At 42.5% G+C, this 18804-nt stretch overlaps 1 protein-coding gene across 2 annotated transcripts in view; it reads right to left on the reverse strand.

The window, feature by feature from the left end:
- The window catches only part of CNTN3 (contactin 3), a 113399-nt gene extending 101629 nt beyond the window's left edge, over nt 1-11770 (reverse strand). Inside the window, exon 1 of one of the 2 annotated variants that reach the window (XM_075762461.1) lies at nt 11595-11770. The gene's annotated coding sequence lies outside the window, so the exon portion shown is untranslated. Of the gene's footprint in view, nt 1-11112; nt 11283-11594 lie in introns of those variants that run through there. The other variant, XM_075762462.1, reaches the window with a different exon arrangement.
- Between the last annotated feature and the right edge of the window lie 7034 nt (nt 11771-18804).

Here is an 18804-nt window from a genome sequence, read left to right on the forward strand (position 1 = left end):
AAAACTTTCATTTCTAATGTAAACTCTTCCCCCTCCCCTTTTTAACGTAACAGCATCATACGCAACCTCCTGACCTCAGCAGCTTGCTTCAGAATTTACTGGAAAAAGAGGTAAGAAAAACCTTAAAGATAAAATGTGAGAGCTAGAAACTGATACATTAAAAACCCAATATACCATACAGCTGATAAACATAAAACCTCTTCCTGTTAAAGTTTGTCTGTTTTAAATCAGGTTACAGAACAGATAAAAGAAAGAAATAAATTCACTTAAAGTGAAGAATCAAACGCTTCTCCATTTTAATGTTCTCAAGAAAGAAAGAATGAATAATCCCTGCAGATGGCTCAGCAGAGCAGCTCAGCATCGTGTCGTACCAATCCCTCAGAGGAGACCCAAGAGCCACCCTCCTCGGCTCCTATCCATCCGTCAGGAAGTGCGGATGTCCTGCCAGGTAACTAGACGTGCCTGGCTGGAGGATAACAGGCTCTTGGGAAGAGGGTAGAAGAGAACTGGCACTAAAATGAAGTGCTGCAGTGGTCCCTCTTCTACCTACAGATACCAACTCATAATCACGAGACTTATTAACACACCATTTTCCCCTGTGCTCCCCCAGGAGGTAGGACGGGTGGCAAGTTGCAGCGAACCTCAGGAATTCACAACATCCCTGACTATACCACTGATCACCAGCACCGTCCTTCACCTCTACAAGTCTCCCCATCTGCAGAGATGAAATAATGACCCCGACAACTCTTTGCAATTTGTGAGCTACGTACAAGCTCTTTTAAAAGGCTTAAAAATTCATAGCCATCATTGCAGGAGACCTTAATATGTTTGAAGTAATCTGCCATAAGTAGCATTTACATAGACCACAAGATAAACATTTACCAACCCTATACAGCCAATTTGCACATTGGCAACATTTTTGCATATTTCAGTACTCAACATTTTAAAGGGATTCCAAGTATTTAGTTCTTCATGTTTGCTCATCTGCATCATCTTTTAAGCATTCACTTCATTCATAAACACGGCGACACAGATTTCTCCCCCATTTCCAGTCACTGGTACTCACTCCCACTCCAGTAGCTACACTCAATATTCAGGATCTCATTCTTAAGGAATAGCAAATATTACCCCGACCATACCCCAATTTAGAGCAGCAGGCAGTCATCCTCTCCATTCAACACACATACCCACCTCAAGAGCTGGACTGGGATACTTTGCACATCGTCTCCCTGAAGATCCCAAAATACCTAACTCATCACCTTTAACTTTTAGAGTTTTCCAATTACATAAACTAAAAAGATGTTGGCCACAGAACAAAACGCAAGGAACGACACAATCAAGCACACAGATAATACTCCACGTGACTTTTAGCAGAGCTTCCATGAAATTTAACCTTTTATCTATGAGTTAATCCACACATTAGTTCCTAAGGCAAGTATTTCTGCTCACGAATGGGACAAACGTGACAAAAACCAGTTCGGAGTCTGCCTTTTAACTTAGCTGTCGATTCCCTTTCCTCTGCTGCAAGTTGATCAACTTACTACTAACAGCCTTCAGGGGGGCTTCCACTAAACTTTCTGCAGGTATTGCTCAGCAGCATTTGCCATTGATTTAAACCTCTATATACAGTGTCCAGTTCATCAGATCCAGACATAGGAAAGCATGTTTGGAAAAGACAATCTGATATTAATATTCACCTACTGGCTTGATCTGTGGTCTCAGGGAAAGCTTCAATTCCCTTTATCTTGTGGCTTCAGCTTCATTGGAAAGACAGTTACAGGAAAGCACTTAGAAACTCTGAATAAATTACAGCCATTACTCTTTATAAGCAATTATGCTAACAGATGATTCAATTCACATATTTACATGCACCCTCATACAAAAGAGGACAGAAAAGTTACAAAAGCTAGTTCCCACCTAGACTACCCAAAGCAGATACTCATTTTCATACATTTATCTGTACAGTCAAAAAACATACTTGATGTATTTAGTCAACACAAGCAAAAATTAGGACAGATGGAAAGGAAAGAGTTGGAGCCAGCACTAGCATCTACTGAATGCCAATTCATGTACAAAAACATTAGGACTTTTTCTAAAAGGCCAGATGCAGACCTGAACGGTCCAAAAGCCAGTACCAATGCTCAAAACTAGGCTTTACCTACCATGCGTCTTTCAAAGGTGGCAAGGCTACCCTCTTGCTTTAGCTTCAATCAATAAACGTTCAAATATATTCCCCTTGTGACACTGCACAAGTGTTTTCAATGCAAAGCTTGCCTTTTAATAACTCTAACGCAATATATTCTTAAATCCCAAGGTTAAAAGAAAAATTAACTGATATCATTAATAGCTTCACTGTATGGACCAACAAAATGAGCCTTAAATGCAGCGCAGATCAACATGACAGAGAACTTATTAGCATTAATAATTTCACACATTTTTCAAGCACACATATTTCTAATAACATGCCCTTGTAATTCAAAATTGAAACAGTGGCCTACCAATTATTCAGGCATACACTGCGTTATCAAAAAAAAAAAAAAAAAGCTTAAAAAACCACAACCCAAAAGCCCCAAGTCATAAAGATTAACAGGCTGATTCCAGCCTGAACTCAGCTCTGCTCCTACCTTCCAGTCTCAATTCCACACAAGCAGATTTGAGCACGTGGCTTGAAATGGGGCATCCCACCCCCACGCTGGATTGGCAACAGGCTCCTTTGACGTCATTCTGGATGTTTGGGGCAGTCAAAAGGTTGCCATGAAGGTTAGCCTTCACAGGAACAGCCTCCTCCTCCCGACCATGCCCTTGATTTGCCCTTCTCACCAGCCACGGTTGGCAGCAGGAGAAGAAACAAAGAGCACCAGCTGTTCCTTTTAATACATTTCTGGTTCCTCCGCAACCATCATCTCCTTAAGTATTCAAAGTGATCAAATTTCAGAGGAGATTGGATGGAGAAGAGTAGATGGATGGACTTAATAGCCGAGCAAAGTCCTGTTCCACCACCTCAATAAATGCTAATAGTTAATACAGTACTGACCTTTTTAATGAAACTGTTTTAAAAAGCCCTCTTCTCTTCTAGGTAAGCAACAATAAAACTGTACAATGGGATTTAATTGCTTTCTAGCAAGAGCAAAATGCTCTGTTACAGTCCCAAGATCCTGCCCCACCTGTAGTGAGGTTTCGTCCTGGCATCACTGCCAAGCATCTACTCCAGGGCTTGAAGTACGTCACAGCCCAGAGAAATCCTCCTCACCAGCTAACCATGAGCTTCCCAACAGACACATATGGCCAAGACGATAACCACTGCCAAGAGGAGTGAGGGAAGATCCTTACTTAACTGTGCAAGTGCCAGAAAATCCCACCTTCAAACCTCCAGTACTTCAATAATATGCAATAATTACCTACATAATTATTATCCTACACTACTCATACCATTACATTTATAAATCCTGCTGGTTTAAAACTGTATATCGATTGCAGCAATTATTTAGAATTATTAGAAAACACCCTCTAGTCTGTCTTATTGCAATGAACAATATAATTTCCTACAACAAAATACTTAACTGCAGGCAGAAAACTCAGAGTAACTGGAAAGATAAACATATTTTTCCTCAACACTTTTGAAAGACTGAGTTAACGTTCACTACTATTTTCCACAGCATTTGGATGCTCAGATTTGAAATACTAAAGCTAGGAACACAAAGGGTCTTCTACTAATGTTAATAATGGAAGGGAAATGCTCAGTGTATGCAGATATGTGATAGCATACATGCTAATAGCTTTTGATCACTGTGCTAGCCTTAAAAACAAATGCTCTAAAGAAAAAGTGCAACAAACATTTTAACTCTTATTATTTAACTGTCCAGCAGCACGTTCCCAGAGCACAACACACTTCAGTGGGAAAGGGGTACTGGTGGTCAAGCAGTGACCTAACAGAAATGTTATCAACCTATACTCTGCTTTATAAATTACCCTAGTAAAATGTATGTGCATATACAGCCTTTTCTTTTTATTGTCATTTACAACCTACATCAACACGCTTGGCTGAGATGTTAAATAACCCAGGATGCTGAAGAGAGCTTTCCTCCCACTCGTAACCTCAGCTTTGCACGCATGACTCATACTACACTTGTAGCAGCAAGCACTAGAAAAGTTACCATTTAAATAAAGAAAAGCCATCACGGTAAATGCTGACATTTTTTAGTCATGAGCTTTTGATATAAAAACTGCATGTGCTTCTGCATACATATGTTCTACCAACACACAGTCCCACCATCCAGGTGAGTGTTACTGCCCTGCACCTATACGATCAGGACCACCAAGGGCTACTACCTGCTCCAGCATCTAATATTCATTAAGCTCACCCTGATGCTGGTCCACCCCCTCAGTAAGGGCACCAGTACGTGGTTGGGTGGTAGCAAAAAAGACTCTGTTTTCATGGTTTCAGAAACAGACTGTCCTCGACCAGCAGGACAAACACACATCCAGGTGACTACAACACACCTTAAGAAGCCAGGATGAAATCAAAACATTTGATTATATTCAGGAAGGGTAAATGACAGTTTCTGCATGAACCACACCAGTCCAATTTCCCAGTTTCTCTATGTAAAATATCTCCACAATAATATGCTATTAAAATAGGTGTGGGGGTTTTTTTTCCATGTCGCACATTTTTACTGGGAATGCTAAGAGACACCGACTTCAACAAATGGAGCATCTTCAAATGCAGAGATGCATGATTCTTCTGTAAATGAACTGTGAAAATCAGTATGCTTGCAAGCTAAACAAAATTTATCATTTACTGACCTGCTCTGGATTGGATTAGACAGGATTGCTCCTTATGTAGTCAAGTAGTGCAATATGCTGAAAATGATTGTCCTAACCTCAGTACAAGTAAAAGGGACACTGGCCATGCTTTACATTAAGTCAGATTGTAGAAAACCAGTTGATTTTCCCCACCAATTTACTCCAAAGAGAGGTTTACAGCTACAAACAGCTGCAATTTATTCTATTTTAAATTTCATAAAAGACCTAAATATGTTGAGTGATAATACTCTTCAGAACTGTCAAGGCCTATTGAACTGAAACATACTCCCCAAATCACGAACATGGCACAGTGATTTAAGCAGTGCTGGAGAAATAATGTCTGGTGTTTGTTTGTTTTTTTTTTTAACAATGACTCAGTACCCAAAAAATGGGACCAATGAGAAGAGCATTTTTAAAAGTAGTTAATGCAAAGTTGCCCACTACTGCTTGGATTAAAACGTAAATGGCAGAGTAATCTGGATTTAACCACAAATTTTCAATGACGCTCAAACCGCTGTTTTAAAACTACAGTAAAATTCAAATTTTTTCACTTCGGCATTATAATTGAATGTACAAGTGTGTCCTTCCACAAGTATACATCTCAAAACCAAAGAACCAGCTATATAGGAATAGATCTATAGTAGTAGATGCAAGACCTGCCCATACCTGATATCTCTGGTGCTTTTTGCACTGCGTCCACCACACCTCACCCCAGCAGAACAGGGGGTCTCGACCCCACAGCTTCCCCAGCCACACATGTGACTTATGGTTAAAAAAAAAAAAACTTCATTTAGTTTTCTTCATTTAAACACAGTATAAACTAATTTGTAACAGCTGGACCAGATTAATCATTCTGGACTTTTGCTGCAAATAAGCTGCTATCAGCAAAGCAGAGACACCTGCCACCGCCAGACGCACACCTGGGCACGGAGGTGCAGCGTAGGAGCCTTGCTCCATCCCAACCTGCTGCAATTGCACACACCGGTCCCCGGGATGCCAGGAAAGCTGGTGGCACGGTTTTGGAACTCAGATTTCACTTGCACAAAGATTTTATAAGCTCGTTAATTAACTCCTTGTCATCGCATGTGTTTTCCCCCTCAAACTGCGGATGGGGAATTTAAATAATACGCACTGTATCAGAGACCCTCACGCCTGGCCTCTGCCCATCACAGCCGCGCACCAGAAGGAACAAACCTGCAAAGGAGAACAACTTCCACTGTATCTTTGCACTGTTGCTTCACCCACCTGTATACATATACATCTGAAGTCGTATTAGCATTGCACAGTAAATGATCTGATGTTGAGAGACTGGGTTTTGGGTTTTTTGTTTGTTTATGGGGCTTTTTGTTTTGGGTGGGGGTTTTTGGTTGTTTTTTCTTTTTTTTTTTTTTTCAGTGTTTGAGTTCAGCTACAAGGCTTCCAGACACAAGAAACAAAGCACATAACAGCTGAGGGGAAAAAAATGACAATTCAGCCAACTGTTAAATTTTAAAAGCATGCTCTTCATAACCATAAATGTCAGCCTTGACTGTCTGGAAGTACTCTCTCCAACAAGAACTTTTTTTTTTTCTTTAAATATTGGAAATCAGCAAAAATCTAACCTATTGCTGTGAGAGTAGCTCAGAGCAAACCAGTTAGAAGAAATACTTGCATGAGTTTGGTGCACTGAGGTGCGAGTCAGCAGTATAACTCTCTCATGGAAAAAAAAAAGTGAGGTTTATTCTTGCATTTTTCAGCACCCAATAACTGCCGATCAATAAGAACCTCCCAGACCAGTCTGCTCATCTCTGGTTTTCTCCTCCTATTACCTGAAGCACTCGCTCCAAAGTCTGTTACAGCTCATGTTGCTGTGTCTCATTTTCTGGGGTTTCACCATATTGGCAGCTCTGCAGTACATATTTTAAATGCTTCACGATTCACAGTCAAACATCGCAAGCACAGACAAAGTTTCTCCTGTGTATTAAACAGGATTAATACTAAAATACACGTCCTGGTTTCAAAAACCGTCCGTTCTCACTAGGTCAGATTCTCCAGGGGAGCACAAGTGGGCTGCAGACGTGATTGTTCAGGGCTGAGCTTCAGTAGCTCCAACTGCTGTTTCGCTCAGCTGGAAACGCGGCAACTTTGCCAGTTAATTATTCTTTACATTGATCAACAGATGATGTATTTTTCAAGAGGAAAAATAACTTAAAAGTTATAGTCTGGGGGGAAAAAATTCCACATCAGCTATGCAAAATGAAAGTATCATTGATTTTAAGGAATATTATTACACTTTATTGTGTTTCAAAAGTGAAACTTTAAGAGTATAAAACTAACAGCTTTTTCAAATAAGCCAATGCTACATACATTATGAGCTGTATTTTAATTCATCTTTTCTCAGACCAAATTTGAACATGCATATTTCAGCTTGACACAAAAAAAAATACCAACTATCTGCATTATTTCATCAGCTGCTCACCACCTTCGCTCTTCATTCAACCAAGTACGAGATTGAGAATCCCTAAGATGATTTTGAACTCCTGCCACTTCCCTTCATTCTGAATTAGCTCCTCTTTTCTTTGTATTAGCACAGTAAAAAAATAAAAGCAGCCTATGTAGAGTAAATTTAAGTTGACTGCAGTCAAAGCTTTGCCCCCTCCTCCCATTTTTGTTATCCAAACAGAACCCTCCTGGATACACTTTTGTTTCAGAGGCCATCAACTTTAATCTGGTTTTCATCTGTCTCGATGGATCCAAGAACAAGGTGGCCTTTTGAGCACCCAATCAGTACCTGTAAACAGGAAAGTAACTTCTCAGTTTATGTAAACACCTGCAGCCTTTACCTAATCCTGTCCTATGTTAAGGCACGTTACAAGGTATCATTGATGATTCTTTAATTTTTTCCTATAAAATGTCGATATTCTAATCTACGTTGAGGAGTTAGGGCTATGACTCTAAATAGCTTTGCTAAATCAAAGGTGGAGATGTTAGCATAAGAGAAGACTGCAGCTCTATCAGCTTCATGTTTCTGCATTTTAATTGGTTTTAGTTTGGACAACCACTGATTGATCTTCCCTATTTTGGCTGAAAGAGGCTGCCTCTGAGGGAAATTTAAGTTCCAGTGCTGCAAAAGACGACCTGGGAAAGGACTTTGTGTCACTGCAGGTATGTTTTGTTAAGGATAGCAGCAACAGAGCAACTGTTTCAGAGCATGAACACCAAAGCAAGTCTTCTACTCTTCCACTTCCAAAGACAGTCTCTGTGGCACATTCAGTATTGAAGAACCAAAATAGTAAGTTTCTAAATTTCTTTAAGCAAAAGTTGATTTCAAAGTATCTTGCCATTTAATCCATCTTGACATTACCAATGTACAGCATGAGCTTAAGCAATGCATTCATCACAGCAGTCCCTTGAATAAGTCATTTCCCATCACTTGCAATTTTAGTAGCGTTCAAATTTAATGCATGTATCCATCTCAGCTGACTATAATCTAGTGTTCACTTGTTTTCAAATATGAACTAGTAGGTTACACATCTGACATCTGAACAAGACAGACCCAACCACCAAAGTCAGCACCACAAAGGATGAAAACTAATACACACAAAAAAAGTAACTTCACAGATGAACAGACTTCCCATTTTCCTTGCATTTTCTACTAAATCGATCCCCCATCTTTTAATTATTTCTCAAGCCTTCCAAAGTCGTCTTTATACTCAGGAGGGATACTCACCATGAGCCATAGTCATTCCTCATCACTAATCACTTCTTCCCTCTCTGTGTAGGCTTGCTGGCTCCTCAGACAGCAGCACCACACCACCATGCCTTTCATCATTTCAAATGCATGAAAATCTTGTTTGCAGATTGCAGTCAATCTGTCTCTTCTAGTATCAAAGTAAACCCTGATCATCACTTACACTCGTATAAAACCATTGGCTTGTGTCACTTGTAACAATCGGTCTCTTCCAGGAAGAAAAGTAAAAAGACTGAATCTATTTGCAGAAATTTCCCATTATAACACCACGAGAACATAAAGATGTGGCACCAAATGAAAGATGGTGAGTCTTGCTCAAAAAAACCCCCAACCAACCAAGAACCCAAACCATCCCCCCCTGCACAAGTGATTGGAAACGTTTATCTGTAAGGGGAAACTCCAGTACAAATGTTATAGAAAAGTAACATGAAAATATGGCATGGCTATGCAGCTACAGTGACTTGCTCTTTAGGAATTTAAAGAAGCACTTTTTTCAGTAAGTCCGTAACCTGCAAGCCCAGGGATTTGCAAAGCGTGCAGCCAACTGGATACGTGCACGGATTTCTGTGCAAGACCCTAATGAAGGTCACCAGCATCAGAGCCGAAGGACTGCCAGAGGTACAGGAGTTCAGAGCTGGCCACTGCTCCGCAGCAGCTCCAAACCCTGCAGGCTTTTTCAAGAAATCTAGTATTATTCCTTTCCTTAACATAAAAGGTACCAAGCTGCAGATTAATTTGGCAACCCTTACCTGATGTTGTATTCGTGAAGTGACTGTCTGCAAAACCAACTTTGGAAAAATCCCGTAGCAAATGCCCGTGCCAACTTGCAGATCCTCTGCTCTGATAGCACGGACCCAAGTGGGAAGTGGCCACTCCTACTGCTTTACACAGCAGAAAATTCCCAGTGCAAGGCAACGCTAAGACTAATTCAGAGACGTAAAAATACTACAAAGCCTGTAGGAGCCCTGATGAGCAAGGGCTGTGTATCCCCCGTGTAGCGGAGGACAGAGACCTCACAGCACAGGGGAGAATCACGGGGTATCAACATGCCTTTAAATCGAAGTCCTAACATCAAGTTGGCAGCATTTTTAATCAGAATTATATACTTTCACTAAACCATTTTCCTCAAATGCTTTCACAAATTCACTTGCCAGATTATTATGGAAAGTCTCTTGCTTCATAATTAACTTTCTGGAATAATTCCACATGGAGTAGCAATACACTTTTAATGCTTAAGAGTTAGTTCAGCATTTCCATTATTAATTCTAATAATTTGTTCATAGCTTCCCATATACATTAAAAAAAAAAAACAAACCACAGTTTAAGCTATAGTTCAAGTTTCTCTTGCAAAATACAGCAGTCAATAGTTCGGAGAGTTTGCTTGTCCTTCATAAGGTCTTGATTTTTACACTTCTGCACTCATAATAAAAATACTGACATTATTTCCCCTTGTGTAAAACAAGCACTTTGAGAACAGCTACCAATCAGTATGCCAGTGATTTCGCGTGTGTGTCAATGTCATCAGTAAGGTAATCATGACTAACCAGTTAGCACCCAAGGCTATTGCTGGATCATTTCACATCAGAAATGAACCGATCTCTCTCCGACGCATACAACAAAATGGTGCTTGGATTTAGGTTAATCACAGCCAGGCACCATACTTAATTGGCAACAAGGTCACATAGCGATACTGGGGACATCAGCAGCTCACATTCAGCAAGGTATGAATCATAAATAAAACCAAAAAGTTCCAAAAGAGAAGGAAAATCACTAGTTAAAGAACAAACACCAGAGCAGACAAAACCTGCAGAGGCTATTGCAGAGCTACAGCTGTGCTGAGCTGTGACACCACCGACAACACCGAGCGAGATACCACAGAAACTTCGTGTCTAGCTCAATCTTTTTCCCCTACGTCTGATGGGAAAGTTCCGTTTTTGTCGGAATTCAGTGGAAACGGAACGGTCCCGAATGACGCACAGAAAGAGCAAAGCCATTATTCAAGAGGAGAAAGAAAAAGCTTTTCAAACGGAGCGGGGTTTGATTTATTTTTTAAACCAACATGCAAGCATTCCCACTGACATCAGAGAGAGAGAGGAGAAAAAGCTCATATACTCACATTCTTGAACTTGAGACAATTATTAGTACTTAAATAAAAGCAAAGCCGGAGAAGCACAGCTTTAGAACTTGAGTAACTCCAGACTCACTTAAAACAATTTTCAAGGGGGGAGGCGGGGGGGAAATAAGTAAAAAGCATGCAAACGGGCAGATTTGCGGTGGTTTTCACGCACTAGCGCGGCCGCTCGGGTCCCGCCGAGCAGGCGGCACCGCCCGGCCCCGCGGCCCTGGGCCGCTGCCCGCCCCCGGGAGAGCCGCTCGGGAGCCAAGGGCGCTCGGCGGGGTGTTTGCAACCGAGGAGGAGATGCATTAGGAGGGGGAAAGTCCCGCAGCGGCTCCCCGCCGTGTGCGCAGGAAGAAGAGGTGCCTCGCTAATGCAATTAGTAGCAATCAATCAGGCGAAGAGCAGCGGTGCGTTTGCACCGGTGCTGCAGAAGCACGTACGAAGCGCGCCCGTGCTGCACCTTACCTGGAGGAGCCTTATTCTCCGCACAGGACTGGAGACGCGTTCAGCGAGGCAGCACATCAACCCCCCCCGCTATTTCACCCAAAGCGGCCAGGGACCCCTCTTCGCCGCGTATTGAAATCCCACCCGTCAGCTGCGTGCTCCCGCGGGCTGATGCCGGCTGCGACCCCAGCCGGAGCCGTTTCCCCCTCGCTGGCCGCCGGCAGTGCCCGAGGATCGGCCCCGCTCCTCCCCTGCCGCGCCGCCAACTTGAGCGCCCACGAGGCGGCCCCACGCACGGCGGCGGCCGCGGTTCCTTCCCCCTCCCCGCGGGGCGCAGCAACCCACGGGGCGGCAGCGGCGCGAAAGAACCGAGGGCAGCCGGGCACGCGCGGGCGCAGCGGCGGGAAGCCCTCCCGCCACAGCGCTCCCCTCAGCCGCGACCCCGAGGGTGGCCGCCGCGGAGCGCTCGGCCCAACTTTGTTCCCCGAAGTTGCCCACCTCAAGCCGAGCCCCGCTCCTCTCTCTCTCGCCGCCGAGCCTCGCCGGAGCCTTTCCCGCGGAGCCACTCGCCGTAATCCTCCGGCTCCCGCCGCGCCCGGCGCCTCTTCTGGAGCGGCGAGCGCCGCGCTTCGGGCGGCGAGGAGGGGCGGCACGGCCCGGCCTCCCGCCCACCCGCTCCCTCACCGCCCAGGGGCCGAGCCCAGCCCAGCCCAGCTCAGCCCAGCCCAGCTCAGCTGCGGTGCCGGGCAGGTCCCGCGGGGGCCGGCGGCGCCGGGGAGCGGAGAGGGAAGGCGGCGGCTCCCCTGAGAGCCCGGAAAAGCTCCGCTAGAATTTTTACCCCGGTGGCGGCGTGAAGTCGCCGCGGTACCTCATGCGGGAGGGGGAAAAGCGGGTAAAACGTGCTCCTGCGGCCAGGGGGGCCGTGTCGGGCCCCCCCTTCCTGCTTCGGCTTGAGCGAGCTCCGTGTTGACCAAAAAAAGTTGACACATAAGAGCTTAAATAAAAACTCCATCTAATTTCTGGGCTGGAAGCCCAGGAAAAGAGTCGGGTTCACGTAGGTCTCTGTGCAGGAGCCGGATGGAGATTTTATTGAATCTGGCTCCAGCTGATCACAGTATTATAGCTGTGTTGCTGTAATTAGGGCTGAGCAGAATTCCTGTAAGTCCCTTTTTTAGCAGGTTATTTAACAAATAGTAATAAGTTTCCTGAAACCTCTATTATTTTTCGGGATCCCAAAGCACAGCAAAATACACGTTGTTATAATAAAGTGCACATTAGTGTACTCCACCAGTTACACGGGGGATGGATTGGGCTTTGCGGGCATGGGGAAGCTGTTGATGGCGAGAAGGGAAGGGCTTGGTGACTGTCCTCTGCTGCACAGAGGGCTCTTGGTCAGGGGTGGTGATGCATTGCTCTCTGGGCATCGGGAAGAAGGACAAGAAGAAAACAGTGAGGTTTAAGTTGTTGCCACCTCTGTTTCCCTTTCAGTCTGTTTTTGTGATGAAATATTGAAATGTGCTGGCTGGGAAATGGTGGCATCTCCTCTGGGGACTAGCAGAAAGTAGACACAGCATCTGTTGACCCAGACTTAGTGTAGGAGCCCTGACCTGAAGAGATCACCTTTACTTTTATATGCACGTGCGAGTCGCTAATTAAGGAATGTCCAGCACTGAAATGTAGTCACTTCTATAATGAAATGTGGCACTAGTCTGAGGAAGGGATGTCAAAAAATAAATTATCTCAGAAAAACATGATGCATTTTTAATTGGCAGAGTGCAATCACGTAGGACTCATAGAGATGATAGAATAACTGTGATTTAACGAGTTACCGTTGATGAGCTGAGCATTGAGATTCATACTAATATGGTTCAGCTCAGCTTTGGCACGGAGCAGGAGCATGCATCCAGCCTCTTACTGTAGCTCAGCTGATGTCTTACAGTATGCTAGCTCCATCACATCTCTAAAACTCCACTTTGGGCTTTTTCCTAGAATATAACATTAACTTTTTGATATTATTACACAAAGTCTTATGCTAGGACTAGGGTCAAGCCTTAGTTTTACAACAAACTCTAGCATGGGTAGGAGCATGGTGGCTGTGGACACCTCTGTGGGGCATTGACTGAGCACAGACCCAGGAGCAAAGCCCAAAATGCCGCTTTGGCTTCCTCAGAAGTCTGCCGTTCACGTATTTGCTACACCCGATTCACTTGGGCTTATGAGAACTGACAAGGTCATGGACCTATGGCATAGTTCTCCACTTGGAAATATTAGCTTTAGCTGTGCAAGACCAGCATGAGAAGGATAGTCTGTATTTTTATGCTTGACTGACCACAGGAGCTGTTAAAGTTTTGAAAATGCATTCTGCAGTTTGCCTTCCCTGATGTCCTTTGTCACCTCCAGCCCAGCCCCACGTTTGGACTACTTTGGCCAACCAACATATTTTTTCAGTTTCAGTTAAGTCAAGGATTTCAAATTCCTGTCATAGGTATCAAGTTACACCATGTAAAAGATGCTTTTTTTAAAAAAAAGTTTGTCAGAGAGGCACTTTATGAGATTGTGAGGTCAAAAAGATGACTCTAATCTTTGAGATGACACGTAAAAAGGGACAAAAAGCACTCTTTCCCTCACTTGTTTTATAGCAACCCAGGCATGTAGAAATAGTGGGTTTGTAAGTGTTGTTCCTGTATTCATTTCAGAAAACACAGCGAACGTGCAGTATCACCGTACTGAAGATAATCAATTTGTAGATGGTAAATTCTCTGAGGCTAGATGGCATGTTTTCACACACTACCTGAAACTGTGATGCCCTTCTGCCATCTGGGGCTTCTGGACCTACTGTAATATACATGTTCAATAATAACAACTTAATTGCAAGTCTCACGCTACTTCCAACTTAATGATTTTTTTCATTTCCACTTGTCATTCAAACATCACTGTTGGCATGTCTCAACCATTATATGAGAAGAACAGGGATGCTTCTACTCTAGTGCTGTCTAATTAATACTTCCTAAGGATTAAAGTGGAAAAAAACCCCCACTTAAATTTATGAGCATGGGTGGAAGCAGGTAAATGAATAAGATATTTAAACTTCCCAATTAATAAATAATTTATTGGAAGACCCAACTTAACCCTGTCCATCCCAATGCCAGCTGGTGCAGAGCTGAACTGCCAACTGAGCGCTTGCTCCCATTAACTACACCCCCTCACCGCTCTCTCCCAACTGCCATGGTTGCAATGTCTACTTTCAAGTAATATTTCTCTTGCCACGTTCATGTTTTCAGCGCACGAATTGCCAGTATAACTGTTTTGTGCACTGCTGTTGTCACTGTCTGCTTTGACAAACCTTGTTTTTTCAAATTTTAGATGGGAATTCAGCCACCGGGAACAAGTAGATTCAGGTCCGCCATCATTTCCTCCAGAAAAATCAATCATTGCTTGTCTCCTAGATGCTTTAGCTTTTGAAGACTTTCTCTAACCACTGGCACAAATACCAACTCACCTCAAGCTTAAATTGAACATGTTTTGCAGAAGACCTCTAGGACATTGTCAAAATGGGATATAGTCAATGGGACTCAATGGACCATTAGTCCGGTCTTAACCAGTGACAATCCCTGCTATCAGATTCTTTGGAGGTAGATAAATCAATTAATTTGCAACAGCCACTAGACAGTAGAATAGTAAAAATAAAATAATAAAAAAAGTTGAAAAGTTAGTTTTATGTCTTTCAATGTCAAAGTGTTATAGTAGCCCACCTTTTCCAATCACACTTTCAGTCATAATAATGTCAATGATGAAAGTATATGGACAAAATACATGATGCTTTGGATACAGCTGAATGAGTAGAACAGCTACTTTTTCCAGTAATACTTACAGGAATCTTATTTAAAGGCAAATGTTCAATGTAAATTTAATCTTTCTAATTTTTAAGAAGTCCTTCTCTCCTTAAGCCAACATTGATATCAACTTATCCGAGGCCTTGATCTGCAGACATAGTTAATAGATTATGCATTTCTTTCAAGACGTTCAGCTGTAATAACTAGGTGGCATTTCGAACATGTATATCACAAGACAGGATGCCAGTTCTTCAACGCCTGAGGAGACTCCCTATTGTGGCGGTGTCAGGGGATAAGCTGCATTCACTCTTGTGCGTGGTCCACAGTCATCTCACATCGTTGATGTCGCCAACGCTGACACCACTATCAGACATGCTCCTCATTCCTGTGGCCATCTGTATTTTGTCACCATTTTGTATAACCTGGCTCTCCATAGGCCTAGGAGGCATTACGTTGAAAAGGATGGTGTTTTTAGAAGCATCTGGCAATGGTCTTGTCCAATTTCACTGAGTCAATGGTAACACTTCTTTTGGCATCAAATGCGATCGATTAAATCACCAGCATCTTAAAATTTCATTTTCATTGCCTCCACAAGCTCCTGCTCATGCTAATAAATGGAGAGTGTAAGTGGAGTTTGGAGCAGCAGGAGGGAAGGACCGGGAGGGGGAGGCTATGAGAGGCCTTGTCTGTATTAAGGAAATTAATTATGAGACTGGATTAAACTGCAGCTCTGAAAGCCTCGCTTTGCCCTGACACAGACTGTATGCATTAAAGGTTTACGCCGGTGTAATAACCACTGCGGTGTTATATGGATGCAAATTTCCTTAATGCAGGCAGGACCTAGATCAGACCACAGTGACTAATACAAAACTGTTAAAAGAAAGTGAATTATGTGCAATTGTACGGGAGAGCATGATACAGAAGGAAAATGATAATAGGAAGGTTAAGTGCCCAGTGAGTGCAAGCTGATATACAATATCTTGAAATCACAGGGAGAGAAAATTAAAATGGTGAAATGATTTCACATATAGGTAGATGGAGGCATAAGAGCAATCTATGAACTATGGGAGGAAGAACTGAGTGAGAGCATGGTATTTTCAGATGTACAGCCTGTTGCCTATTAGAAATGAGTGATTGAAGCCTAATTCCAATAAACAGGCAATTTTAGTTTTGTTTTTATTTCAGGTTTTTGTGTTGGCTCTGCTTTTGTGTGTCATTGAAATATTTGTGTATTAATAGATACTCATTTTAATAGCATTACAGTAATCTGAACATCTGCAGCTGCTAGGCATTAAAATACGATTACTTCCCTATATATCAAGTTATTTTCGCAGTACTTCTGCCTGATTTTGTCATATCTATTAAAATGCAATGGATCGGTTCTTATCATTACCTATTAAGTGGCAACCTTGAACTGAAGTGTTAAGCAGAAACTAGCCTGATGCCTGGAGGCCTGGCTAGCAATTCAGCAGAAGGCAAAGACATTTTATGGCTGTCCTAAAAGCCAAATGACAGGCTGTGTAACTTTCCTAATTAAATAGAATTAAATACAAAATTATATTCCCACTACCCCTGCCATCCTTTGTTCAAACAAATTGCCCGATGTACTGTTCACAGTTTACTAAGTATAGAACATTTTCTAGATTAGAGATTTTAATTCTACCAAAAATTCAGCATAGTTTATTAGAGAAATGAGATATTTTGTTTAGAGCACCGAGGAGCTCTCACACATCCTGAGGCTTCTCTTGGGATGAGAAATTACTCCTCTCCTGGGCTCAAACTGACTTTTGAAGAGGTGAACACCCAGAGGATAAATGCTGCCAAAGCATGACCGTGAGTTTGCTGTTAAGGGCTGGAAGACAGAAATCCAAGCCTAGGCGGGTGTTGTCAGTAAAGATGCAGTTAGTGAATTTTTGACCAGCAGAGAAATATTCCTTAAAAGCACTCTGAAATGTGATCACTGTCACTGTCATGCTGGGGCGGGTGGAGGAAAGAGCAGGCTACTCCTCCTTCCCTTCTTCATAGCATGACAGTGATTTGTCTTTCTACTCAAAAGAACTTAGAAAAATCCGTATTTTAAAAGTTATTTCTGTAATGGTACAATATTTTTTTCCAAATGTGATGCTGGATTTTAGTCATCTCCAAAGCTTTCAGTTCTAGCTGGGAACTTCATGGCAGTCATGACACCCAAATATTAGGAACCATCTTCATCATATCGGCCATCAGCTACTATTTCTTAGGCAGCATCCCCCGTGCAACCATGGAGTGGTGCTCCAGCAACGTAGTTCTGTATGTAGAACTTTAAAAATCATCTGACATTTTAAATTTTAGTATGATGAAGTAGGTTCAGGTTTTAATATCATGCCATTTCAGTCACGAGTTAGCTCAGGCATCCCAAACGTGTCTGAGGGGAAAAAAACAAAAGGTAAATGCATTTAATCCTAAACTTTGTCAGCAGGATCAGAAGCAGCCAGATAAAACAATGAGTATAAATAACACTGACCTATGAAGAAACAAAATGAAAAACAGCATACCTGAAAGATAAACAAGACAAAAAAGTGCCCCAAGAGCTTCAATTTGGTGAAGTGTTTCAGCCAGTATTTATGTTTGTCTCCATGAAAAAAAAATGCTTTAATTCCTGTCTCGGTTAAAAATACTTTCCTAAATCAAGTACTAATAATTCTGAGATCTATAAATACCCTGATGGGAAAACTCTGCATCTGTAATGAATACAAATGACCCTCTGCAAAGGCACTTTGAGCAGAAACAATAAGGAAAACAGTATGTCAGTGACCTCCAACCAAAATGTTATTGCATCTCAACATGGGGGCAGTTGTGGACCTTAACGTATTGAAAGCAAATTCAAAATCTTTAGAGAATTCTAAAATAAAAGGGAAGCATCTGAGAGCATTCAAGTTGCTAATGTTATTGACTACTAATCCCCCCCTCCAAATTGTGGGAATTGTGCTGGAAATCCTTAAGGATGGCATCACCATCCAACTAACACACCTCCAAATACAAATGAAAATTAAACACCCTTTAATCAGCACACAGTTATATCTCTTTTTTTCCAAATTCCAGTTGCTTTACCTTCAATGCTTTACAATTTTGTTAGTTTCAAATGAAAACTTCGATAAGGTGAATGACATGGAATAGTAAAAAGGGCTGTAGGTTGGATGGAAGCCATTATGGCAGTTTAAGGAGAAAGTCCTGCCATTCCTGCAGGGCACGTGGGATTTTATGGCTTGAATCTACAGGAATAATTCTTATGAAATTGGATAAGATCCTCTCTGTAAGCAGGGAGCTGCTTTCAGATACAAGGAGACCGTTTCCATAGTGCGTGCCTCTGAATAAAGCTGTTTCTTGACTGCTCCTTCATCTTCCCAGCTGGTCCCCGTTTCCCAGGGTGTGTAAGGAGCTGGTAGAGGAGGATGCTCTTTCGATCCTGGGGGGCTGGAGGACTCTGACTACCCTGCTGCTTAAGCCAGTCACTGTACTGATAAAAAGCATTTCCAGGAGGGAAAAGAGGCCCAGACAGCTGTTTCTTACTGTTTTCAAGCTAACATTTGGAAAGTTATTGTAGCTCTGTCTTGTAAAGACATCTGAAGATTGAGGGAATTTGGAGATGTTAGAACTTGCATTTATTAAGGATGCTACCGCTAACTCTGACGTACCCTGCTGCTCAATTAGCTACACAGAATATTGTAAGAACAACTGTATGCACTAGGAAATCTGCTCTTTATCTGCAGCACATCAGCAAGAGTGAGTGACAAGACAAAATGAATCGTTTTTAAGTTGTGAAGGCAAAAAGTTCACAAACTCAAAAATTACTTCGGAAAGTTTGCACAGTGCCTGCTAAGGCTAGCTCTTTTCTA

This window comes from Balearica regulorum, chromosome 10 (genome assembly GCF_011004875.1).
Source record: "Balearica regulorum gibbericeps isolate bBalReg1 chromosome 10, bBalReg1.pri, whole genome shotgun sequence".
NCBI lineage: Eukaryota > Metazoa > Chordata > Aves > Gruiformes > Gruidae > Balearica > Balearica regulorum.